Source organism: Copidosoma floridanum, unplaced genomic scaffold, assembly GCF_036245765.1.
Source record: "Copidosoma floridanum isolate Cflo_tuat_1 unplaced genomic scaffold, Cflo_Japanese_pri ptg000006l, whole genome shotgun sequence".
Classification (NCBI taxonomy): Eukaryota; Metazoa; Arthropoda; class Insecta; order Hymenoptera; family Encyrtidae; genus Copidosoma; species Copidosoma floridanum.
Genome location: NW_028321883.1, coordinates 10,867,586 through 10,895,188, shown reverse-complemented (window position 1 = coordinate 10,895,188; position 27,603 = coordinate 10,867,586). Strand labels below are relative to the sequence as shown.

General features: G+C 38.9%; 1 protein-coding gene across 1 annotated transcript in view; it reads left to right on the top strand.

The window, feature by feature from the left end:
* Positions 1–27,603, top strand: part of LOC106644351 (roundabout homolog 2) — a 535,313-nt gene that overhangs the window by 280,910 nt on the left and 226,800 nt on the right. The window lies entirely within an intron of this gene.

Below are 27,603 nucleotides of genomic sequence, written 5' to 3'. Positions count from 1 at the left end.
TGCCCTTTATATAGGAGCGGGAAGTAAAGCACTATAATATAAAAATATATATATAGAATTAAATGTATATAGATTTTTTTTCATGTGAAACATCTATTGGCGCGCTTGGGGGTTCGACCGATGCGAAGAAGCGACCCGTATGATGGCAAGATCTCCAGTTAAACTCGGCTCAGTTCGGCTCTCTGTCGCACTTACTGCCACCTCTCTCTTCTTTGTAAAGTATTCTACCCGAATTATTATAGCTGTATAGAAAAGTATATAATAATTAAATATCATATGTATTGTTAATATAGCATATACATACACGGAAGCATGTATATATTAAATGTTATATATTATATACTAGCGGCCCCCCCGTCTCGGCTTCGCCCGATATTCACTAAATGGAACACCGTATTGTGTTGACATGTAATATGAAACATTTTCAGTTAAAAATTTTACATATAGTTTGACACTTCTCAGAACAAAAATCTTCTTATTAAAAACATGTTTGTTCGGAATGCATACAATTTATTTGGTCAAGTAAAAAGCTGTAACAAGTGAAGAAAAAATAATTATGCTGAAAAATACCAAGCATTCCTTGTATCATAAAATAATCGTTGGCCTTAAAAGGGCGTCGATTTACAGTTTCTCCCGTATAATCTATGAACAGGGCTATTTTGGAAGCTGTAAAGATTCAAAGCTCAAAAAAAATATATCATCAAAAAATTTTTTCTCTTATCTCACAACTTTATTACCAGTGCAACAAAATCCTGGAGCTTAATCTCTACGTTATTTATCGCAACAAAAATACAATAACATATTCTACCTATTTAAAAGTTTATAAGATTCAAGATATTACTATGAAGGTTATAGTGAAAAGCTGATCTCTCATTTAATAAATTCTTTCTCGAATTCTTTCGTCATTTTCTTGACGCCTAAAATTTTATTTATAAGATGCATTTGAAGTTTTCCTTTTAATTCGACTTCTTGTAACTTTTGGCATAGTTAAGACTCTTGTGAGGCCTGAAGGCTATTTTTTTCAACTTTATTAGGTTGTAATATATTTGTTGGCAAGGTCGTTCGACGTCCGATGAATTTGAAAAGTACCGATGAGCTTCCTAAGTAAAGACTTTCTTGACTGAAGTTTCCAGCAAACGTGACTGCCTGGATACCTCAGGGTGATCTTCTCGGGCCTGTTATTGTAGCACTACATTGATCAAGAAGAAAACTACAACGTTTAAAGCTTTGGAGCTAGTTGTAGAGCTCTTCCCCAACGTCTCTTGATATAACGTCGAAGACGGTATCTAAAGCACCTTTTTTTTTTGCAGACTCAGTTGTTTTGGTGATCTAAGGTGGAAAGATTGGTTCGTGATGCTTGCCCGTTGGAAAGTGTCTCGTTGACTCACGTTTGTTATTTTTTCTTCATAGCTGTAAGGTTCTCCCAGTGCAGACCTTGGACAGGATCGGTGATTTCTGGTTGAATGCTTTGAGTCAATAGGGTAATATAGCGTCGTCAGTCACCAGGATTTCCAGCTGTGTGATGAACAACTCCGCTCGTGAAGTCTGCCAGTGAATGACTGATTTGGTTTAATAGTGGCCGGCTTTACATAGTCTTTTAGTTGACAAATCATTTCCGGAAATCGTTGTAAAAATGTAATTGTTGGCAAGGTAGCTTAAATTTAGGTGGTTCTTAAAAGGACCGATGAGGTTGATGGTTAAGTAGGGAACGTAAAGAATATCTCATCTTCAGGTCGTTCCTCGAATAACCAATCGTTTATCGGTAGTCAGGAAAGTGGGCCTGGAGAATACCTTTTCTGTAGATATTCCGTTGGGACGACCATTAAGAAGGAGGCCGTTGTGGCTGCGTGTACTCTTCAGGGCTATCTTCCCTGGCTTGCATTTGAAGTAGAAAATTCTCTGTCGACACCAGGTCAGATGGTTGAACGGCTACAAAGTTCTGAGGTGCTGGAGCAGGTTGTGCTCTGGCTAGAAACGTTTCCTGGTATTCTACAGAAGACGTTGACGTTTTGAACGCCTGTTTCTCTGTGGCACTCGTTTATTTTGGGGATCTGGGGTAAAAACTGATTTATTTCGCTTGACCATGAAAGAAGAGTTATCGGTAGCCGGGATGCCCAGCCGCACGACAGACTCCTCTGTTCTTGGTGTAGTGCCGATTATCGACTGCGATGATTGTCTACTTGATGGGGCTTCGTTTAACCACTCTTCACTATCTTTGGTTGCGGGTGACTTCAATTTTACCTCGACGCCACCTAGCAGATCCTACTGAACTAAAGTGCGAAGTTAGCTTATTTTAGCAAAACTTTGAGCTTATTTATCGCTATTGTTATTAAATTTTTCAAGAAAAAACCTATGTGAAAACTATCTTGGAATCATTAAGAATTAGTATGCACGATTTCAGCAAAATCGGTTCAGTAGTTTTCGCGGTTAGCGATTACAACGGTTTTAGCGACTTTGCTTTATATATTCGTAAGATGTGTAAATAAAATGTTCAAATTATTTCCTATGAGCCTATGTCAGGTGTCGCCGTCGAGTAAGAGAAATTTTCCCTCGCTAAGATCGCCAGAATGCATGGAGCCTTATAGGAAAGTTTTTAAAAAATTAAAAAAAAGTTTTTTAAGAGTGAATTCACCAAATGAATCAGTAATTTGTGTGTGTACTGTGTTAGTGTACAGTAATAAATTTTGTTTGGTGTTGTCATGTGCACTACAAGATTGGAAAAAATAAAAGCATGGATTGCGACTGTGATAACACAGCATATTTAAGTGCATTTACATGCTTATACTTGTGTACAACTTCAAATAATTTTTTTATAATTTCTTCTCTGTGAACAGGATTATTTTCAAATATCAATATTTTACCATAATGCAAAATTTTTCGGGTTCTTCCAATTGTGTTTAATCAAACTCCATCTGAACCCGTCTTTAGTAAAAAGCCAACCCAACAACATTCGCTCACCTCCACAACTACGCACAGTAAACAGTTATCTGAATCTGAAAAGAGACAGAGAGACAGAGAAAGTAATACACACGAACGTTTTTTAAACTAATGCATACATCTTTATGTAGGTAGGTAGAACCGATACTCTTTGCCGTCTATTATTGTTCTTTTTCGTTCTCGTTGTTTATATGTTAATAAACAAAAAAAACTTAAACATACTTTGCTTTTTCCTAATCTATAATATTCACTGATCAAGATACATATTATTAAATAAACTGTCTTTTTAATATAAAAATATAAATTGAAGATTATTTAGAATAAAAAAAAAGAAGTACTTTTCTTGACTCGTGCGTTTTTAGAAGCTGGTGTGCTCTCGGTAGAAAAAATGGGATTCGCCATATAAGCGCCATAGCTCCGTGGCTGCCTTGCGTCCCTTAGCCCTTGTTTCGCAGATCCCTCAGGCCGCAAAATAGCCCTGGAGACGATGGCACGCATCTGACAAAATTATACAATTTACATCACAGACAATGACAACCTCCATTCTCTGGTTCCTGAATCAGGCTCCGCAACCACTAGACCACGGGACATTATTGCATGTGGGAACGTGTACTATTTATCATACACACAATAAAGTTAAAAATTAAATGGTTTCCTGTAAACCATGGTGTTAACAACGGATAATTAGTCTATTCGAAATTAATTGTCGGCACATATCAAATTTTAACCCTGATAAATCAAATAATATGTTTCTCTTAATATTTACATTCGTATAACCACAAATTTGAAAGTCAATAGGCGTATATACCTATTGACATCGTACGAAATTACTTTTGAACATAGTAATTTTTACTATACTGAATAGCAATGCAGTGGAATGAGAAATTTTACTATATCACATAGAAAATTCTACTTCAGTCTGTGGTACATTTTAAAATGATTACAATAATATTTAGTATGTTGTGTAAAAAAACTTATACTATCCCAATTTTTACTATACTAGACGTAGTAATTTTTATTGTGCCGTGTAAAAATTTTTGTACGGCACTGCATAATAAAAATTATTTAAAATGTAATAAAATTTATTTTAAACGTTATAATTTTGCATCATTAGGTAAGTATGTCTAACCTTCTCTAAAAATATAGTAATTTTTAGTATAGTTATAATACTTTTTTTAACATTACTTTTCTCAGTGTAACACAAAAAAACAGCTGCAGTGCAGATAGGAGACGTGGAGAGGGAGACAGTGCGAAAGCAGTCAATGGTGATGGACGGCACCGTGGTGGCGCTGCTGTTTCAGGGAGGAGCCAAGTTTGATATCATATATATACACATACATATATCCTCTAATCCAGGCGCGCGCGAGCTTAGCAGCGTGTCGTTCGCGCGGCTGAGCCCGCAATGCTGCCAGTTTCTCCCTTCCAATACGCGCGAAATAAAATAGCCAGGAAAAGTGAAAATAAAACGCTGCTTTTGGACTACCGAAGGATTACTCGGTCTCACCGAGTAAAAAGCCTCTCGGGCTTATGCGCGTGATTGTGTGTGTGTACGTGCACTGCTTCTTCATTCCTTTCTCTAAGCCTTTTACCATTTTCAAGTGCACTTAGGCGCGCGTCCGCGGAAACAAAAGGATTGTACGCCAGTTTCAGGGGGGGGGGTGAAGGGTCGCTCTGCCGCAGGAGATGGCAACAGACGGACAGATATACTTATTATGTGTATGTATCTCATGTAGAGCAGTAGAAGAAAAAAGCATTGCGTGTATGATGTGAGTGAAAAATGGTTTCACGGAGATTCGAAAACTTTGAGCTCTTGAGGTTCCAAAGTCAAAATTTTTTCCATGTTTTCGCGCGTTGGAGGAGAAAAAAAACAAAAATCGAGCTTGCTACGTATACATGGTGCACGTGCAGCATACCTGGCGTGGAGAAAGCAAAAATGGCTGTTTTGATCATCTATTTCTTCGTGTCCGGCAATTGCCTTCTTCGAGCGATGCCCAAGTAGCTTTTGCTTCGCATTGTTTTGGTGCGGTTTTATGTATCTATTTGTGTCCCAACTGTAGGCGATGGATCGTTAAAGACTCGGAAAAGTAGTTATCGACAGAACGAAAAAAGAAACATAGAAAAATCTGCATCGAATGGTAAATTCGTTTTATATTTCAATATGCCTTTGTGTTGTATGGTTCTTCCTTTCATAGCTCCCTTTCTCTCTCTCTGTCTCTCTCTCCTCGATTTCCAATGAAAATAAGTTTTTTATTTGTTTTTGATCGAAACCAACAACGCGTACCGAGGTTACATTCATCCAGCCATCCACACACCCTTGAGTATTATTTATTATTATGTAGTTTGCTAAGTTGATTGAATATTCAAAAATGTACTATAAACTGGATACCTGTATGTTTACGTAGTCGGGTTTTTTTTTATTGATTTATTTTTTTGTAATGCTATTCCAAGATATCGTGTTGCTCAAAGTTTTGATAAAATACGTTTGTTACTTTTTGAATATCAAAAATGTGTTTGTTATTTAGTTGCTCGATAAACAAAAAATACTTTTCGATGAATCAAATATTTATTCACTTATAAGTAAAAAACAAACCAAATGTAACATCGGTGTATCCACATTAATTTTTTTCCTCTTGCTTCAAATCTTTCCGTGCCAATTTTAAAATACAAAACGCACGGGCCAATGTGCATCTGCAAAGAGGTGAATCACCTACAAGAATGCTCGTAGCTAAGGTACTACGACCATGCATGACTCACTTACATGCACGCTGGCCCACACTGACAGGAAATGCAACATAAAATATTTTTCTACAACCATAGATACAAAAGTTTAACTGGGAACAGTTAAACTGAAATATTAAATGCAGATATAATGTTAGATAAACATAAGGTTAAACATTAGGATAGCTTAGAATTAATGCATAGAAATAAGCGAAAATATTATTACAAGCCAGAATCGTCACAAACAACCAGTACGTACTACACCACTAGCAAACAACTACATAACATATTAACTATAACAAATTTGGTACACAACTTTAGTAACCTTCAAAGAACTATCCGATTTTTACCATTCAAGTTAGCAAACTCATAATGTACAGAGTAACCATTTTTTCATCGAATTAATAATTTCATAAACATACTGCAATAGTCTAATTTATAATCTAGTTGATTGCTAACACTTTTTCCCGAATATAAAGGAAAAACGGAATATAACCCTTCCCTTTTTTTTTAATCGAAGAGAGAGTCCGTATGCCTGCCTCCAATAGGGGTAACAGAGTTCTGATTCCCCAGGGTACCACGAGACGACTCCCTCTCCAACTACTAGCAGCAGAAAAACATGTTTACCAAAATTATACCAAAATTCCGCATTATTTTCGTAACATTATAAACATTCAAACTACCGGTAAAACAAATTATGTTAACTCACAACAAGCAAAGCACTAGTATTCTAACAACTGCTATTCTTATTATCATTATTATGATTGTTATTATTATTATTATTATTATTATTATTATTATTGTTATTACTATTATTATGAATACCACCGCTAATTATAAGTTAGTACGGCCGCAGCCACCGTTTTGGCGCTTAAGTAGTAGTATTAACTAACAACTCACCAATCGTTTGTTCACCCTAGCATCAACCGAATTGTTAAGCGATTTTCACCGCTCTTTTTGCAATGAACTTAGCTGAACGAACAACCAATGTGTAGCATTAGTAAATATTAACAATACCTGGTCGTAATGTTAAGATTAAAATATATTGAAATTCTGTCAACTTTTGATGTAAAAGAGAAAGGAAGGGCATGAGTAAGTGAATCACCTTCCCTTCTCTTGACGCACAGAGGAGAACAAGCCGGATGTGGGATGTGCCAATTTCTGAGTGGCTTAACTAGAGCAGTTCTAGCCAATTAGATTTTCGGCTATAGTCTTTTCTTCAAAATTTTCCCCCGGCAAGTTTTCCTGCGTTTTTTGAGCCAGCGCGTGACCGAGGTCCACTTCTCGCAATAAAAAGGCCCGTAGGCCCAGAGGAAAATCAGTTTGCAGTTCGTAGTTCAGAGTTTGACTCGACTCGACTCGGCTAGAAGATAGCCCTTCAAAGTGGACTGAGTAGTAAGAGTCCGCCTCAAACAAAACTAAACAACTGTAGGTGGCCATTCATATTTGTTGAAATGAAAAAAAATTGATCGTATCGGTACTCTATAATAGTTTTGATTGGCCCTTACAAGAAAAAACTAGCAGCCACAGCTAGTGCGTAAGAGTATACCTACGGGTAAAATTGTAAAACATCCAATAGCTAAACTTGTCTGGCAGTACCGTATCGGGTCTCAAAGTGAGATTCAGCGTTTTTCACAAGAAACAGAGTGCCAAAATTCGTACCGAAATAGCGCAACCAACGCTATTGTCCATCCCATTTTCTTGTCAGCCAGTACAATAGGTATGACTTGCACAGGCGCGCCTCTCGCGGATCGATAGCTTTTAGCGGACTTTCTGATCGCGGTGGCTCCAATTCTCAAGCACAAGCCGTGTCGGTGTAGTGGCAGTGCGGCAAAGAGCCAAAACAGCGAGAGTGCGGGATTTTCAGGTGCAATCCCCAATTGATTGCCGCTCGCCCCTCGTGGTGTATAAATTTTCGACGGTACCTGTCGCGCGATTTTGGCCGGATTGGCGCTCTGTTTGTAGGCACGTCGGGTGTCGATCTTTTTTTTTGTCTCCCCTCACGACTCACGACGGTCGTTAACACTTTTTTTCAATGTCACTCAATGGGTACACAAATAATTTCTAGAGCACTTGAGCATAAAAATGTATCCGAGTTACGTCTGTAAATTTTATCAATACCTGGCATTATCGTTCTCAACGACTCGACGATTGACCAGAAAATTGAAAGGTTATATTCTCAACACATCGAAGAAACGTCATTCAAATCTGTTATTTATATTAATCGAAAGAAGAAATACGAAAATTCCATATACCATTTCCTCTAATAGCTCTTTTTTGCACAGGAAATGAAAAATCTCAACTTGCCTGTCTGACTGTGCGCAACGCATTGTGAGCCCGCATCTCGACAATAATAGGTGCCTCAGAACTCATCAATAATCGTAAACATCGATGCGTTTGACGTATATTAGGTGGCACACATATTTTTACGTATACAGGTACTTATAACGAAAAGCTTCCAGTCACTGCCTCTCACTTGCTCTCTCTCTCTCTCGCTCTCTCTCTCTCTATCTCTCTATCTCTCTCTAAAAAATGGAACAAGCTTCCGGTTAGTGTAAGAAAATTGTACAACGGGCCTTGTTTCAAACAACACTTATACGAACATTTGTTTAATAGATTTAAGTGCGTGAAAGCGGAAAATTGTGGTACGCGTACCAAAGATTTATTTTATTTTATTTTATCTTATTTTACTTTATTTTATTTTATCTTATTTTATTCCTTACTCTTATTTTTTTATATCTCTCTCTGCGCATATCTCTCTGTGCTCGTGAGTACAGCTTAGCGTGTTCTGTTCTGCTCTGGTATTATCTCGCTTATCCTGTTAACTCACGCAGTATTCTTTCTCGAGTTTCACTTCCAGGCAATCCGGGAGGCTGCTGGCTCTCGCAACTTGAGCATAAACGGTGGGGCTCACCTTTTTGAGCTGGGCTTCTCCGGTTTCGTTTGTCAACCAAATTCTTGGAGGTTAGTGGTCATCGGCGCCATCAGATCAGTGATTTCTGGTATCCTCTTTCTCTTGGATTGGCACCATTGACAACTAGCCCACCTGGTCTGCGCATGCGATTCGGTCCAACCTTCAAGGCGCGAACTTCAAATACCTGTCTTCCAGCGGAGCCGTACTGTGGAGTGCCTTCTAACAGCTAAGTCAGCCCAGTTGCCTGCATACAGGCGCTTCCTTTTTTTAGTGCTACCAACTCTATTCGTGCCTTCGTATATTTTGACAGATGCCTGCGCTAAGGAATGAGTGAACGCGTATGCTCTGCATGCGATTCAATTATTGACCGTGGTTTTAAATCTTATCCAAAGTCTAAATTATGTGGCCTGACTTTTCACTCGTACTGTCTAAAGGGCAAGTGCAGTTGGAATTTTGTTCTTTACCAGTGCGCTTCCTGCTCCTCGTCTCTGTCCCCGCTACTCACTCAATCGACGCCTGGAAGCATCACCAGCCCATCCCACACTTCGGGCCACTCCTTTGTCCCGACTACTCCCACCTCATCGACCTCCACCACTTCACACACTCAAAAGAGCCCTGCTGCCCATCGATCTCCACCGTCCCCGTCGTCAGCATAGCCGTCTAAACTGAGTACAACAGTACCTTCTGATATCGGGCCTTTCGACAACATGAGTGCAAATCCTCCGCCCTGGTTCACTACATGGACCATGACTAGATTTGATCCTTTTGAAAATTCTATCAACAGCAAGCTCGAGGAACTCTCTGGTCGCATGGACAAGCTGGAGGCATCGAGCGCGGAGGCCCATGAGGTGGCGATGCAAACCCGGTCGGAGTTGAACGGCCTGATGGAGTGCGTGACACTCACAGATACCTGCGAGATTTGCATTTCGGGAATTCTGAAATGCTTTCCTGAGGATTGGGCCGGCACCGTCCGCACTGTTCTAGAGCTGACTGACAACCTACAAGCACTCAACCACGTCTCTTCCATCCACCCCGAGCTATCTGCGGCCGGTCCATCGACACAAGCTGGCACGTCCTCGAATGCCAATGATACTACGTTCGTCACGATCAAAGTGGTTTCACCGAGAGTCCGTAACGATATCATTAGTAAGTCACATCTGTTAAAGGACAAAAAGTCTCAAGATGTCTTTGGCTACGGAGATGATATCCGGGTCACGATGCGTCCTTTTTGGCCACGCCAAACCTACGAACTGCTAAAAAAAGCTATCATCAAATCAAAAGAGCTTAAATACTTACGCCCCGTAGTCAGAAATCTGATAGTCTGTATGCGCCCGGACAAGAACTCCAATCTAATCCCTATCAAATCACCTGACGACTTTCAACATCTCGTAGCACGTTCATCTAGTGCTTGAGAAATCGCAGCTCAGCTGGACTGCCCCGCGAATAGAGGTTGTTTTTCTATCTGTCACAGTAACATTTATCACTTATTTGCCCACTTTAATGATCTCGAGTACTTTTTAGCTAACAGTCGTGCATATGATGCCGTGGCTCTTTCAGAAACTTTTCTTGAACCTGGCATCCCGGATACACCGTTCAAACTTGATGGCTTTAGCCTACTACGTCAGGATCGTATCGGAAAAGCAGGCGGCGGTGTCGCTCTCTATATTAGGGACTGCTACAGTTAAAAAATTCTGGCCAGTTCGAATCATCAGTTTGACAACTGTCCCGAATACCTAGTGGTAGAGGCATCACAGGGGGGGGGGCACAAAGTTCTACTTGCTGTGGTCTACCGCAGACCACACGCTGCATACCCTGTAGAGTTGCTTAACATATTATCGACCTTTTTGCCCAACTACACCACCTTAATTATCACTGGCGACTTCAACTTTCCCATGCATAAAGTTCACCCTGACTCTACTTCTTTTTCTAATCTTTTGCTTTCGTACGATTTAAAACGTGTCCCTTCAGACCCAACCCATTATGTCCTTCGGAACGACAGAAATCATGTCGATTCGTGGCTCGATCTCTTTATCGTCTCATCACTCAATCTAGTCAGTGCTTTTTCAAAATCCGCCACACCTTTGGCAGGAGGGCATGATCTCATCTTACTCGACTACCGCTTCCTATCCACTGACTTGCCCCCAAAAATTATTTTTTCTCGCAATTTGAAAAACATCAACCTCATTCGCCTCCAAGAAGATATCACGGTTGCACTCAGCTCATCCTCTGCAGCTGGGCATGCCACAACTCAAACCGATTATTTATCGCCCAACTTGCACATTCATCCCTGCGATGTCTCTGTAAAAGTAAGAAATCTTACAAACTCACTATCTGATGTCTTTGATACCCATGCACCCTGCAGACAACGCGTAATTCGCCCCAGATCCAAGCAATGGCTATCCATGGATATTTGCGCACTCATGTCAGCCAAAACAGCAGCTTACCAAAGGGCCAGAGCGACAGGCTTACCGTCTGATTGTCTGTCGTTCACCGCCTTACGCTCACGGGTAAGAAACAGCATAGACATAGCGAAAAATCGTTATTACTCGACCTTGCTCAGCTCATCCTCAGACCCTAAGACAGTTTGGTGTCACCTCAGAAACATTGGCCTCTCAGCCCAATCTTCTGTCTCTCCACTAAAGTACTTTTCACTACAAACGCTCAACGATCATTATGCTACTGTTTCTCGTGCCTCTCCACCTCTACATTGCACCGATACCGCGGAAATTACTCTTTGCCCACTTCGTGGTGACCTGCCCAACATGTTCGAATTCGCACCTATAACCGGCGGAGATATCGATCGGGCACTCACCAAAATGTCCAAAAATTCGGCGGGCCCCGACCAAATTTCTACTGACATGCTCAAGTTCGCCTACCCCGCCATTCGCTACCATTTAATCGAAATCTTCAACAATTCAATTGAGCAGGCTCTTTTTCCGGACGTATTCTACCTATCTATCTATCTCTCTCTCTCTCTCTCTATCTCTCTATCTCTTCATAAAAAATGGAACAAGCTTCCGGTTAGTGTAAGAAAATTGTACAATACGCCTTGTTTCAAACAACACTTATACGAACATTTGTTTAATAGATTTAAGTGCGTGAAAGCGTAAAATTGTAGTACGCGTACCAAAGATTTATTCTATTTTATTTTATCTTATTTTACTTTATTTTATTTTATTCCTTACTTTTATTTTTTTTGTTTTACTTACTTTGTATCTGCGGTACTTCTGCTGTAAATACTACATTACTTATGTATCATCTTTTGTAATATTTTGTCTTTAGCTACGGCTAGACAGGAACTTTAGTCTATGACATCTGGATGCTTATCCGTCAATGAACTTTAACTCTAACTCTAACTCTAACTCTCTCTCTCTCTCTCTCTGAGAAAAAGAGTTCTCTCTCTCTCTCTCTCTTCTGGTTCTTGACTGTACACAGCGGTTGGTGTGTGTGTGTATACCCACATATGCAGATAGTTGGGACATGAGAGCAGCGCGAATCAGCGGGCCGGCAGAAGAGACATTCTCGCTTCTGTCTGCTTGTCGTCGAGACCCGCGTTTTCGTTGACTCTGTGTCCTGAACTTGGCGTCAGTCGTGTGCGTGAGTGTCCGGTGCTTTGTGAAATAACAAATCGGGCGACAGCGGGAGACACTGCCACGGCTGCCTGTTGCCGACTTGATCCATCATATCCGCCTTCACACGCACGTTTCCGAGGGCTGTGCTGTCCAAGAGCCGTCGCCTGCCAAACGGATCTCCCGGTGCCCACGCCTAGTATACCAACTGATGTTCGACCTCTATAACAAAGTGGTACGTCTATTCTTGTACATCCTATGCCTATCGCGTGGAGCGGGTTGCTGAGCGGCAACTGCCGAACCTGAACCCGCAGAGCTGAATTGGTGTTAGTTAGGTCATGTCGGATAGTTGGGCGCTATGATTTTTTTTGTGCATTAAATGCAGAGACCGATGCTAAATAAAACCAATACTTATATGTGAAAAATAAAGGTGTCTTCCATACATATGTGTTTACGTGCCAACTACCCATTTCAGCCATTTAGCCCTACATGAAGAAAACCATAACTATGTGCCGTATCTTGCTGCTGAATGCAAGGTGAGCAAGGCACGACACATTACATCTCTGGAGACAAGAGAGAACAAAAGAGCATGGGACAAGAGAGAATAAAAGAGAAATGAAGATATAGTCAATGTTGAACATTGGGCCGTCGAAAATGGCATGAGAATTCATCCTGGTAAAATCCTCCCAATGGTTATGGGAAGCCACACTTTTGTCTCACGGCTAAATCTACATGAACTCCCGCAAATCAAAGTCTTAGGCCACAATGTTGAATACAAAACAAAAATGAAAAATTTAGGGGTATGGCTAAGTCATGATCTTTCCTGGTCTGATCACGTTGACCATATTTCCGCACAGGTTTTTCGTTTTCTCCGTACGTTACGACATCACCGTTTCCTCTCTTTGATTATTCTACTGTAGTCTACCATGAATTGGATGATACACGTGAACTTAAATTGTGCAAGCTTCTAAACGCCTGTGTGCGTTTTATGGTTGGCAATATCCCTTATAATGTGCATGTTTCACCCCATCGTCTTAGGTTTCATTGGCTTACTCCGAAGCGTAGGTGCGAGTACATACTAATATCATTTGTCTACAATATTATTACTCATCAAAACTCGGAGACGCTTTCCCGTAACTTCAAACTTTGGTCAGAAATTGATTTGCGGCATTCTTCAAGACGCAGCGATGAAACTTTTTACATAGCCAACTACCATACGATAGCTATGTTCAATTGTTTTGCTGTCTCTTCTGCATACTTAATGAACGGTCTTCCAAGTCCAGATTATTCAAATGACGGTCTAGCAAATTACAAAAAGGCTGTATTATATCTTGGAGCTGCTGTCTAGAGATTTCCTTGATTGAGATAGGCGCCAAATTGCACAAGGTTGGAGCACATGACTTAATATTTGCGAATACCACATCGTTAATACTCACAATTCAAAATTTGTAGCATTTCTACACAAACTGTATTACTACTATATTTTCTCAAATGTGTATATATACTACATTTTCATTGATTTATAACTAAATGTACCTTAGCTTAAATTTATCTATATTAGAGAGCTAGTTTTAGTTTTAGTTTTAGTTTTATACTTAATTTTGTTACATTGGCTCAAATTTACACGCTCATGTAAAATTATTATTACATTATTTTTTCACCAGATTGCAAATTTGATACTGATAAGATAAGGTTTGACCCCATAGCCCAATAAACCATATCTAATATAATCTAATCTAATCTCTTTAACCACATTGTATGATAGTTGCAAACAAATGTTACTTTGCATTAGCACAGAAGAGGCGCTTTAAAGACAGTCTCTCGAGTAGCACTAGACTTCTCTTGGTACGTAACACTTAAATTTCCACACCTGGATTAATGCGCGTCTGTCTTATATGGCCTATCATCGGAAATGGAGCTTAAGATGACTCCTTGTATGAATGCTGCCCTTCCCCTTATTGATGAGATTCGACAATTTGAGAATACCACACCAGCTTATAAAAAGTATGGTATTATGTCATATTCTAACAGAAGAAAATATGTTATGCTGTGCCTTTTGCAAAGAATCCTTACACTGAGAAAAGTAGTGTTGAAAAAAGGATTATCATTGTACTACAAAGTACTATATTTTTAGGACAGCTGAGCTATACTCATCTGATGACGCAAAACTATTACGTTTAAAATAATTTTTATTACATTTTACATAATTTTTATAATGCAGTAGCCCTACAAAAATTATTTCATGGCATAATAAAAATTACTGTGTCTAACAGAGTGAAAATTGTGACAGTACAATTTTTGCTACACGACGTAGTAAATTTTATTGCAATTGTTTTAAAACGTACCACATTCTAAAGTAGAATTTGCTTTGTGACATAGTAAAATTTGAGGGGTTCATGTTTATCTGAAAGAACATTTTCCGACTTACAAAAGTAACAGAAAATTTTTTTGCCGAAATAAGTTTGCCGAAAACATTATAAGCCGAATGGTACTTAGTCCTACTGTAAATTGTTTTTGCCGAATTACTAGTGAAAATATTCGGCAAATTGTTTTTCGGAAAAATACATTCGACAAATGGATCTTTCGACATAAGAGTCATTTCTAAAATTGTATTCCAGTATATAACATTGTTTTCACGTGAATGAAGGAAGAGAAGTGCATCAAAAATTTCACTGCATTGCTATTCAGTATAGTAAAAATTACTATGTTCGAAAGTAATTCCGTACGATGTCTATATTATGTATATACGCCTATTGAGTTTGAAATTTGAGGTTATACAAATGTAAATATTAAGAGAAACGTATTATTTGATTTCTTAGGATTTAAAATTGACACGTGCTGACAATTAATTTTGAATCGACTAATTATCCGTTGTTAACACGTTGTTTTACAGGAAACCCTTTGATTTTTCAACTTTATTGTGTGTATGATAAACAGTAAACGTTTCCATATGTACTTTTTTCACACTCGCGCAGACATTATGTTCCGTGGTCTAATGGTTTCTGAGTCTGACTCGGAAGCTCAAGGATGAATGTTCAAATCTCCGTCACTGCAGATCTTTTTTAAAATAAAAATATTTTTAAAATACGTTAATATCTATGTACAATGCGATCAACATATCTATATACATGTAAATCTATATATATTAATCTTCTGATAAACACATATATTCACTGGGAAATATATATGTATGTATATACAATATATTATTCTTCTCTTACTTGAATATAAAAATTCTTTTGGAGTAAAGTAAAAATTACTACCTATGTCAAAATAGCCAATTTTAATATAATCTGGTTTTACTATGAAGCATAGTAATTTTCATAATATGGAAAGTATGTCTCAGCTTTCCTATAAAATATAGTAATTTTTATTATAGTTGTAACACTTTTTCTAACACCACTTTTCTCAGTGTACATTATAAAAGCCTACATATATTACTGAATTATTTACTTTCAAATTTGTCTCACCAAATGCAATCAACCTCAGAAATTCGAATACTACAGAGTTACTAGTGACGCGTGTTAATCTAGCTGCTTATAGACATTCGTTTACCATTGGAGCTGCTATTAAGGTGGCTCCTCACTATAAATCCCACAAGAAGAGTAAGCATACTGCAACACAGCTTTTCATTGGCTGTGGAGGTTCTTGACTAAAAATGGATAGGTACCTATAGTCCCTTCAAAAAAAGTTTAGTCACATCTACACCGTTGACCTATATCGTACAATACAGTGACCCGAGCAGACGTAGGTATACAAATCTGACAACATAACCCTTGTATGTAAATAATACTAAGCTGACGATAAGTACCTAATAATAAGCCACGGGTGACCAAAGACAAAAAAACTTTAGAAAAAATCTACAAGTTATTTATTAGTGACGAGTAAATACAACCGTGTCCTAACTTTATCGTGACATATTCTATTAATTTTATCTATTAGTCAAAAAAGTACATAAGTCAGCCCCGCATTAAATTATTTTCTTAGTTCAGCGTCTCATTTATTTTTATTATAATTACGATTCCCCACAACTCCTATTCATTTAACGTACAACTTTCTGACCAATTCAAACTACGCGGGCTACCGCTCTTCGGTGTAGCAGACGCCCCACACTTTTCATCTGTTCCATGACTTGCACAGTTATCTACTATTTTCACAAAATATCCTATAAAACCCATGGTAATGTCCAAGTACCTGAATGTCGTTGGAAAGATTCTGATTTCTTCTATCTGCTACATAGTTTTCTATTAAGAACTACAGTATCTTTGCTGAGATATCATACAACCTGCGCCACCAATTTGACGACCCTCCATAAGAGGCCATGTTACAGAGTCTATTTTCCAGTTAGTTTTTTTCAACAATTTTGGTGGTGACGAGGTCTAAAATTTTGGGAAAAGACTCCTTGCACCTTCAAGAATCATCCTTTAAAATATCATTTAATACTCCAGTGTTTTGATTTAGTGAGGAGCCACCTTAAATGGAATGCATTGTCTGCTAATCTACGACCTATCCAAACTCCAGCATTGTTTAGAAACATATTATTTAAATATATCACTAGTGAAGATTTTAGACTAAGTAATGAAATTATATATTATTTTATATGTTGTTACATGTGGAATTAAGCTTGCCTATATTTAAAAAATTTTAAGAACACTGTAACCATTAGTAGATTTTATTATATTTGATTTTTACTATTTAATTTATTTTAAATTATTGTAACTATTATATTACACTTTATCTCAGCTTACTTCATTGTAATTAATTTATCTATGATATATTTTGTATTATTGTGACCTAACCTTGTACAAACTGCTTTTAGTAGTCTTGTAAAAACTTCAGCCTAGGCTAATATGGACCGCAGGTCCTTAGCTCAAACAATTACACTCTACTCTACTCTAATCTCTCTCTCTCTCTCTCTCTCTCTCTCTCTCTATCTTACCCTCCTGGGATTGCACATGTTGCGCATTCATTGACGCCAGAAAGACCCTTAAAGGTGGAGAATTGATTTTTTTTTTTTTTTTGGCGCGCCCTAGCCAGCGCGTTGCACCAGTTCCCGTCCATAACATTTGCCCTTTGAGACGAGAATAACCAAAAATAAATAATGCATTTGTAATTTTTACCGACTCAGTCCTCGTTTTTCACACTTCTACGTGACTATTCGCGATGTGAACTCGCCTGTAACGCCGCCCTCGTGACAATCAATGAAACTGACGAGGCAGGTAAACAAACCGAAATAACATATCTGAGATAGGAGCCGTTGGAAAAAAGTTGAATCTCTAATAAAAAAAATTTCCGAGAACAGCCTACGCATTGGTGTAGTGTTTCCCAGAGTAAATTTTAAAAGGATCCTACGTACATTGATTTCCAAAGGATAAAAAACAATGCCAGAAGTGGATAGTTGCTTTTAAGATGGGCAAACGCATAACCTAGAATGTGATAGTGTGTGGCTGATCATGATAGTGTACGGCTGAGTCAGCCACACACTATTAAATTCGAGATCACGCGTTTACCCATCTTAAAAGCAACTATCCACTTCTGACATTGTTTTTTATTTTTTGGAAATCAATTTACGTAGGATCCTTTTAAAATTTACTCTGGGAAACACTACACCAACGCGTAGGCTGTTTTTTCATTAGAGATTCGACTTTTTTTCTTCAACGGCTCCTATCTCAGACGTGTTATTTCGGTTTGTTTCCCTGCATCTCGTCAGTTTCATTGATTGTCACGAGGGCGGCGCTACAGGTGGGTTCACATCGCAAATTGTGCCCGTTACTTTTTGCGCGCGCCAGCTTTCGAAGAGGGCGGTTGCGCTCGCTACTCGGAAAAAAAGTTCTCAAACTGAAAAATTCTTTGTTCGACAACTTTGCCGGACAGTATGAGTTAATGATGGTCTCTTCCTGTGAAATGTCTAATTGAATTACCCAGGGCAACTTTTCTGACGTGCCAATGGTTTCTCCAGAGCACTGGGCAAGAGTGGAACAAGCATCACGGAAAAGGGAGAAGGACTCAAAAAAAGTAATTTCAATTTGATTCGTATAATTCTTAGTCGACGCGCTCGCTCCCCTTCGCCCGGATTCAACATTTCAATACTTCAGCGCGATTTTTGAGTCAGCGATGAAAATTGTCGGAGCCTCTCCAAAAAGACCCTACGGTGTAGTGGCTGTAGTAGTAAAAGCGACAGTCTCCTTTCGGACGAGATGAATGAAAAGACTCTCAGGTACGTGCTATGAAATTTCTTTGGACTAGCATCAATTTTTTTCCTTCCCTTCTTTTTACCCTCGTCCCATAATACCTCACCAGCCTCCAGCTTCTCTGTAGGTACATAAGGAAAAAAGCTATTGGCATGACGTGGAGCGTAGCACTTTCAAAAAGCATAAAAGTCACGGGCTGCACAACTAAACGTCACACGTCCTCGCGTTGCCGATTTCCGTCGACTCTTCCTCCCTGTTTTTTTTTCTTTTTTTTCCCTCTCTCTTCTGCTTCGCTCCAGGGAGGGAACGGCTGACTCGGCGTGCCTCGAGTTCATTAGTTCGCGCAAATGAAGCGGAGCCGTCTCATTCAGAGAAACGAGACTTTTATCTCATAATTTTTACAAGCCCCTTCAACAGCCCTATTCTACCTTACTACCTCCCTCTCCCCTATTTTTTGCTCCTCCCTCCTCCCCAATGGCCGCACGATGTGACTTTTAACTTCACCTTCGGGCTCTTCTATTACGTTGGGATATTAAAATGTAGACTTGTGCCGAATCTATTTTATTTTTTATAAATGATGACGCTCCGCACCGAAAGCTTCTAAAGTTTCAATCTTCTTCTCTATTCTCTTTTTCTATCCCTCAGCCTGATAAAATTCAAACTGAACGAAACATTTTACAAAAAAATTGGTTTATTAAATAAATCATTTATAAACGTTATTTATTATCAAACCAAATTAGTAAATAAAAAATACACAGTAAATAAAAATTAACTTTGAAAATAAGTTTTGAACTACAAGATAACATGCAGTAATCGATCTTCATTAAATGGGATAGCTCATAGCAGAATGGATAAGAGCCTCGGCATGTATTCGAGGTGAGACTCGTAGGACAGGTTTTAGTATTAGCTATTGTCGCGCGACGCTTTTTCCTATTATGAAATGGCGCTAAATTGGTGCTTCTTTTTTTGAACATGTCAAATAGGACAAGTTTTAGTTTTTAACTGTAGCCACTTCATTTATTTTGTACAGTCTCTTTAGCGCTAGTAGCCGCGTCTCACCTCGAATACAAGAGGTTGGAGGTTCAAATCTCTTTGGAAACTATTTTTTTTCTTTTTATTTTTAGAATTGGTTAAAAGAAAAAGAAACACAATTTATAAAATTCAAAATGTATGGTGTGGTGGCGTTATGTGATGTAGAGGGGACCGGAAGTACGTCACAGGGGTGGGTCGGAGGAAGGAATTTACCCTCATGCATAACGCGCCTATAAAAGTTTAACTTCAAAAAGTCTTGCTGCTCTTGTAATGTAATCACAGTATAAATGACTATCACTGATTGAATCTTTGGTATTTCTCTACTTAAATTACCTGGGCACGTCACTTGATCTCTCCATATTAATCCATTTATTAAAATTATTCGTCGTAAAAACACTGTCCTTCGTTTTGCTATCGGTGCAAGAAAATTCAAACACAGCACTCTAATGTTATGTAACCTGTGTAATATATTGCCTTATCCCCAAGTGCCGTATATTTCTATGCTTAAGTTCTTTAGCCTCGGTTTTTTTCAAATGAACACAAAAGTATTACCTGTGTGAGAATCCCGGGTTCCTGACATGTTTCTAATCTATGTAGACTTATACAAGTTTTAATACATAAACTGGCCTCTGAAGTTAAGATTCTTCGAGATTGGAACTTCTGGCCTGTCAATCTTCGTGTACACTATACCGCGATTGATTGTTTAAGCACATTATGTTGGCGTCTACCTTTGAGCGGTAAAATAAGAGTGCTGAATTAGAGTCACGCTTTTGCGAAAATGTTTCAATTCAATTACTTTATACACTTCTAATGTATTGATTATTTTTGTATATCTGATTGTTAAACTCATTATTCTGTTTTATCAAAGGTTATATAAGTCATGCTTTTATGTTTTTTGACAAATAAGCGACGACTAAGTAAAAAGTATATTTGGCAACTAAGTTTTTGGCTGACAAATAAATATCACTCATTAACCTTTATCAGTGCATTAGCCGATGTAGTTCAAGCATCAAGCAGTTTCTTACGAAGTATAAAAATTCCCTGCGTCCCTCTAGACTTTGCAGATTCGCATACATCGATAAATCAATTGTAGTGGCCTACGTAAAAAAAAAGGAAGACACCATACTTGGACCAAAGTGATTTAAAGAAGTGTTGCTTACGTTAACTCAGGGCTAACGGCAACGAACAGATTAGAGCATCGATCAGTGGCGTCGGCACCCTTTCCTCTAATACCCCAAGCCATTCCAGTCTGTACTCACTTCGTCAGAATATTAAAGAACTGGGAAACCATACCTTTCGTGTGGGTGTATTCCAGCAAAACCATCGTCACCCTGTATGCGGTAGCGCGCTCCACCGGCGCTGACACGTATAGCACATATTATATAGGTCCACATATAGTACGGCATACTGGTGGGTTTCATTTCACGGCTATTTTTTATTTTTAGAGGGGAAGAGAGAAATTTCCAGCTTCTCGGGCGTGAGCCGCGAAATTTAAATAAATTTAATGTTCGCAGTGGCGGCTCTCGCGTGTATTTCCCAGTCGTGCGATTTCCACCAGTCAACCCACGGCAGAGATGCATGCCCCGCACGCTAGAATTATTCTGAGCCCCCGGTAAACCCCTTTCCTAGTCCTGTTTCAAAGTTATAGACTGCCTTTTTTCGTCTATCCGTCCGTTCTTTCTTCTTTCCTTCTTCAGTTGCTAGTCTTCACGTGCTGCTACTTTGCCCCTGATGTAGTGGGATTATTATGGCTTGCTTTGAGTCTGGTTAAGAGTATAGTCTCCCTTTCGCCGGCGCTGCGGGTTATTTCGGCCGAGAAGATTTTTATTGCAAAGTCACGTGAATCGCTCCCTAACATTGCTGGTCATTTTTGTTTTTTGCATCTTTGACTGGAATTGCCTCAAGCCATCAATCACAAAGATTAATTTTTAAGGGGTTCGTTTAGGCGGTTATAATATTAGGCCCTTGTTCATTGACACCGAGTAGCTGTTCATTGAACGCCATATGTTTTATGCGTGAAAAATTCCCAATGTGAGTAGGATATTAATACGAGTGTCAGACAAGGAGGCATAGTAAATAAAACTTCTTGAGGCTGAAAACTATTTTTTAGATTTATTACAATATCCGCCTCGTCATTGCATAATATATTGCTTCAATGATATTTGAATAGTTAAAGTAATAAAGGATCAAAAGTAATATTTTATGTACAGCAGTGCATTTTTATTAAATATTTCTGCGTGAAATTATGTACATGAATAGAACAGACGTAGTTATCACAATAATACACATAAGTCTTTTTCTCATGCCTCCGCCTTTGTTTTCTGTTTTAAGGAGGTACCTTAGCCACGACGTTACCGAATAGATTTCGTTAAAGTTCGTACAATTGATGCTTTAGAAATATATAATACACCGTTAAGTTTTTGTTGCCCTGGGTTAGTTAGTTAAAGAAAAAAATAAAACATGCACTTTTATGGAAAAAGTGGAGGTTTGAACATTTTTATAAATATCTTGAAAGTTACCTAACAGATCTAATTGAAAATTAGGGAGGATATAAATAAACATACGAGGAAAAGTATGGTAAAAAAATTAGGCAATGAGCTCACTTTTGAATTCAATGATCAATCAATTATTAATGACACTCGTGGGACTTGGTTACTTTTGATGCTATGTTGTGTTGGCGCTGTTGGCGGGAAATATGAACGTAACTCCAAAAAATTTGGCTTGGCCAAATATAAATTTTTTTTGTCATAAGCACATAATTAGTAACACACGAATAACTTAGTCATTGAATTGATTATAATTAATTTTGGTTACATCAAAAATAATTTTGAACAAAAAGTACAGACTATTGAAGATTTGAGTGTTAATACTACTTCCTTATCAATCTAGTATCCGGTCAAATAATTCTTTCATAAAAGTATTCACCCTGCTTATCTCATATTGTGATTTGGTTAGACGAATCAGTCCTTTGGAATCTTCTCATGACAAATCTTTAATACCTTTTAAATTATTATCAATATATCGATCTTTAATACCTGAGAATGATATATTAGCATTAAAAAATTTTTTTCCAATAAAAAATCATGTCATGTTTACATATGACACCTGCTCTTATATGATCGTACGTTACACGTCACGTACGTGTCTCATCGAAACATTTATATAGCGCTAATATTGGTAGAGAAGTATAGTTACATTTTTCTAGTGACGTTTTTCAGACATTTCTAGGCTGGTACCCTATGGTAGGTACCTCCTCAAGGGAACAAAGTGAAAAATTTCTCCCAGATCAGGAATTGCGTGTACTGCTGTGTATGTTGCACTTTTCTTGCTGAAGTCATGCAAAAACATCGTTTTTTCGACAAACAAAGAGAAAAAATCTCACAACTATTAATTTGCAAATTAAAACCCATTAAAACCTATCGTAATACATTTCTTGTATAAAAAATTGTATTGTTTTCATGAATTTCAATTAATGTAATTATACTAAAAATTCAGCTTTTCGCTGCACTGCATAGTGCCATGTAACATGACGTGGGCTCAACATAACTATAGCATGTTAACACGCCGTCTGTGTGCGGTTAAAATTTAAAAAGTTATAAGAAACACGTAAACTAATTTTCTGTTAACATACTTGTATGTTGGTGGTAAAGAAATCTTTCTCTCAGTGTGTATACTTACCTATATAATATATTATGTATTCAGGGCCAATACACGAGGCCAACCAAACGAGAGTGAGCAAAGTCGAGCGAAAAAACACATGTCAGTTTTGTAAGTGTGAGGAAAAATAATACACACTTAATATAACACGTCCATAAAGACAATATTTTCATTGTCAGCTGCTAACCACAGTAATTATCTTTTGTGTTGCAGGTAAGAGCCAGACAGATTGGTCAGCCTTTAGAGCGCACGGTGGCTCGGTCGGCTTGGTCGTGGATTGGCACGCGGGAGACTGTGGTTCAATTCCCGGCCAGTGCGACTTTACGGGCAAGTACCTCTGTGATTTTTCACATGTGCTTTTTCACCACGCAATGCTCCTTGATGAGGGTTTAGGCGACCTTCTCGCAGCAAAAATTGCCGAATTTCACCCTGCCCCCCTCTCAGTAATGGGAAGCCTCCCATCCCTTTCCTTGTCCTTCTCCCAAGTGCTAAGTGCCCATAGTAGTGCCCTTATTAAAGAAGCCGGACGTAGAGCACTATAATATAAAAAAAAAAAAAAAGATTAGTCAGCCCACCGTATAGGGCTGCACAATGGGAATGTTGCCCGTGAGTATACGTAATAGAAGTATAATGTACACTTAATTCACAACAGTACATCATCAGCAGACAACTGCAACCTATATAATATATATCCATATAATACTCATGTACAGATATGTTTTGTTTTATAAGGCCAATACTTATATGATATACGTACCTACAAGAAGCAGATTACGCTTACATTGTTTTTTGGGTTACGCTATTGCTTTTGAGCCATGCAGTGAAAAGCTACGCGAGCAAGGGGTGGATATAATGTTTCGGTGTATTAATCTCGGTATTAGTTCACTTATGACCGTGTATATACTCACTGTCCTCTGTGCATATAATGTTTATTGTACAGTTCTAGGCTACATCCGAACTAATCTATAGCCCACGAGGTGGTAGAAAAGCTCTGGGAGATGGATAATAATAATAATAATGATAATAATAATAATAATAATAATAATAATAGTAATAATAATAATAATAGTAATAATAATAATAACAATGGTAATAATGATAATAATAATAATAGTAATAATAATAATAACAATGGTAATAATGATAATAATAATAATAATAATAATAATAATAATAATGACAATAACAATGGTATGGAGTTTATGGCTCAATATTTCAAGCAAATTGGAAAAATGTGTGATATCTTTGTCAGTATACTTCAATCCTGCGAAAAATTAAACTCATATACCTGTACAACAGGTGCTCCACCCTCATTTTTCTTCCCATAGATCCAGCAACCTCCTGCCGTTTCGTTAATTATTTAACGAGCGTTTGTCAAACGAACCGCAAGCCGGGATTGTAAAGTTTCATGCGGCCGGGTGAATCAGTGCGCGTACAACTACACGCGTAGATTTAATACAACATGGGTATAGTCGAGAATAGAGAGTCCAAGGGTTGATCTGTGACATAGAGTCTTTTTATTGGGCGTTCCCTTTGGCCTTCTAGGGTGTGCGCCTAACGAGCGACCGACAGGTATGAGGACACGTGAGTCCTTCTGCGACGAATCACGTCCTTGAGTCTCAGTAGATGCCCGAAACTACACGTATAGGTGTACAGAGGTCTGATCGGAGCATTCGATATCTCGCTTAAGTAAGCAGTTTTTTCGATAATCCCTAAACTACGCATGCGCATTATCGTTATTTTTGATTTTTTTATAGGGATTATCGAAAAAACTGCTTACTTGAGCGAGATACCGAATGTCCCGGTCAGACCCCAGTACGGGGTAGAATCCTAGGGTGTGTCTGTATATGTGTATATGTAGAGCGCGCGGTGGCTTAGTCGGCTAGGTCGTGGATTGGCACGCGGGAGACCGTGGTTCGATTCCTGGCCAGTGCGACTTTTTCGGGTAAGTACCTTTGTGATTCTTCACATGTGCTTTTTCACCACGCAATGCTCCTCGAGGAGGGTTTAGGCGACCTTCTCGCAGCAAATTTGCCTAATTTTCCCCTACCCCCCTCCTTTAATGGGAGGCCTTCCACCGCTTTTCTTGTCCCTTTTCCAAGTGCTAAGTGCCCATAGTAGTGCCCTTATTAAAAGGAGCCAAACGTAGAGCACTATAACATGAAAAAAAAAAATGTATATATATGTATTATAGTGCTGTACATCTGGCTTCTTTTAAGGGATCTACTCTGGGCACTGAGCACTTGGGAGAGGGAAGAGAAGAGGGATGTGGGAGGCCTTCCATTACTGGGTGGGGGAAATTAATTTTTCTGCGAGAAGGTCACCCATGGGTCACCCATGCACCCCCTCCTCGAGGAACATTGCGAGGTAAAAAAAGACATGTTAATATTCACAGACGTACTTGCCTGAATAAGTTGCACTGGCCGGGAATCGAACTGTGGTTTCCCGCGTACACCTAGCCGACTGAGCCACCGCACGTTCCGTATATGTATACGGACGTGGAAGGGAAGAGCGAGGTTTTGTCATAGCGCTCTGTTTTCAATCGGTGTAAATCTCTCGTATACTCTTCTCCTAGTTCGGCTCTGTTGTACTGGTGACTGGGATTATGAATTCGAGTCTTGCGCTCACCACCCACTACAGCAAGCTAGCTTTGCAAGTATAGATTGTGCAGGCACTCACGCTACACGACGCACGTACGCACGTACTCACACACTGGGAGTTAGGTTTACTACGGGGATCATGAAGATGTACGTGTAAACCACGGGATGGAAAGACGAGTTGTTAAGGAGAGGAGCGCATTTTTTCCAGGATGACTAAGGCGGCCAACCGTCCCGCATTGGTGGCTCTTGTCCCGCATTATAATTCTTAACAAAATAGTCCCGCAAAATGTCTGATGCGTCCTGAATGTCCCGCATTACCACGAGTCTCGAGAGTTTTGAGTGCCGGGAGCGTTCTAGAGCCTAGGGAAGAAATTGGAGAGTCTGTTCGGGGAGCCAGGCCCTCCCATATGACATCGTGCGTCCGCGTTTTCATGCGTATAGCGTACATCACACATCGAGATATTCTATATTAGTCTATACTACAGTAAAATACTAGTATATTACCACAGTTTACCAGTTAATTACTAAAATATCGACTCAATATCAAATGTCTCAATGTGTGCCACGTACACGTCGCAAACGCAGACGCACGTATCCACAGTCCGCACGCTCTTATGTAGAAGCGGCCTTAGAGGTTCGGAGCGCTCTACGAATCTACGAACAAACCTGTGCTCACGCCTCGGCCGCGCAGCTGGTGCGGTAGTGATAAGAATGCCATACCGCCATACGTGATAGACTGACAAACAAAAGTATAAACAACAAAGGTACATGCAGTTGCAAGAAGTTCTAGAGAGATGAGAGAAAGTTTGAAAGATAAATTTAAAAGATTGATACAGTGATACTACTGATAAGCTCAAATATTATCCTAGTCATACTGTCGTCACGTATTAGTGTATTACTAGTCAAAGTAAACAAGCGTAAGTAGCTGTGGTTATAATATATTGTTTACATAGTACCAAGTTAATGCAGTCTCTCGTATTTAATAACCTATATTCTTTCGTTCCCTTGGATAAATATTTTTGTTTCGACAATGCCGCCAGTTACCAAAAAACGGTGTTGCACATTCACTGAGGAATTGCAAAAAGAATTTCCTTACTTCAAAAATTATACGTCTTCAGACGTGCGATGCAACAAATGTAATGGAACATTCTCTGTTGCTTCTGGTGGCAGATATACGCATTTCACATCAGACAAGCACAGCAAAATACTAGCCTCTGCAAGTACATCGTTGTCAATGACAACTTTCTTTTGTCAAGAAAAATATGGTGACAAAGAGGCAGAGCTGGCAAAAGCTAAAGCCTTATGGGCTTTTCTTACAGTGTTTCATAATCAGAGTTTACGATCGATGGACTGCACTTCAAAATTAATTCAAAAAGTTTTTGAAAAAAAATTTCACTGTGGGAAAACAAAGTGTGAAGCAATCGCAAAAAGTGTGATTGCACCTTACGCTTCACGTGTTCTAAAAACAGAGCTTGAAGATTTTACATCCGTATGTATATTTACAGATTCATACAACCATAAAGATTCCAAAATTTTCCCTATTTTAGCTAGGTACTTTCACCCTGCAACTGGTATCAACGTTAAATTACTTGATTTGGTGAGTTTGCCTGGTGAAACCGCAGCTATTATTTATGATGCCTTAATGAACATTTTCGAAAAACACAATCTGAAGGAGAAAGTTGTTGGGTTTTGCGCTGATAACATCAACACAAATTTTGGTAGTGTTAAACGCGCAGGTCCATGTAATGTTTATAAAAAACTTCAGGAGGGTTTAAAAAAAAAAAAATAGTTGGTGTAGGATGTGTAGCACACATAGCACATAATGCTATTCAAACGGCAGCAGATTTATTACCAGTGGACGTATATGGCGTCGAACCTACCGTGTGTGACGTCATCAGTAATGACGTCACTACCGACTCGTTGTAGGGAAAATACGTTAGCAGCATAGGGGCGGAGTAAGGTTTTATTTATTTTCTCGACAACAA